Raw genomic sequence first — 1,036 nt, 5'->3', positions numbered from 1 at the left:
GAACACCACTACTCAGTAGTGAATATGTGAAAGCAGAAACACTAACTGATCAAATTAAATTAAAAAATATTCATATTTGTTCTCTTTCAAGGATCCAGGTAAAGAAAATAACACTCAAAACTCTTCTGGTTTCAAGAGGGTTTTTTTTGTTTGTTTGTTTGTTTTTGTTTTTGTTTGTTTGCTTTCCTCGCCAAAACATACCTCTGATATATGAACTTCACAGCATAAAGAAAACTAATGCATGGAATATGAAACAACTACAATAAAAAAAGAACTCATCTATACATATCATAGTCAAAATCCAGAGAACAGACACAAAGTCAGAATCCTTAAAGTAGTAAATGGTATGTGTCACACAGTAGCAAGGATAAAAATCACATGATCATCTCCATACACAAAAAATATTCCTATGCACTTTAGTATGTGCTGAAGATAAAAACTCAAAAAACAACGTAAAAAGGCCTCAATCTAATATCTCAATCTAATAAAGCCATTTATTGGGCCTGCCAAGTAGCTCATTGGGTTAGTGTAACTTCAAGCAGGCACAAGGGCTAGGGGTTCGATCCTCAGGCCTACCATGCTGTCCCCACTGCAGGGGCACACTGAGACAGCAACTGAGACTGGGCGTGGTAGCACGTGCCTGTAATCCCAGCTTTTGGAAAGTTGTAAACAAGTGTATCACTATGAGTCCGATCTAGTGTGAGACCCTGAACACCCTATAGACCCTTCCCTAATATATATACATATATGTATATATATATGCCATTTATGAATTTACTGCCATTATCATATAAAATAGGGAAAAACTGAGAAATGTCCTCTAAAACAGAGAATGAAACAAACATCAACCACCACCATTCCTAATATGTATAATACTTAAGACACAGAACAGTAGGCAAAAATATTTTTAAAAATTAATAAAACAAATACATATAGGGTAACAGGACATTCAATCATTTTTATTCGAAGACATTATTCTTTACATCAGAGATATAAAGAATTTCATGGGGCCGGAGAGATGACTCAGCAGAAAAAG

The sequence above is a fragment of the Octodon degus genome, unplaced genomic scaffold, assembly GCF_000260255.1.
Source record: "Octodon degus isolate 3935 unplaced genomic scaffold, OctDeg1.0 scaffold00028, whole genome shotgun sequence".
Lineage (NCBI taxonomy): Eukaryota > Metazoa > Chordata > Mammalia > Rodentia > Octodontidae > Octodon > Octodon degus.
Note: the sequence above shows the minus strand (reverse complement) of the source record.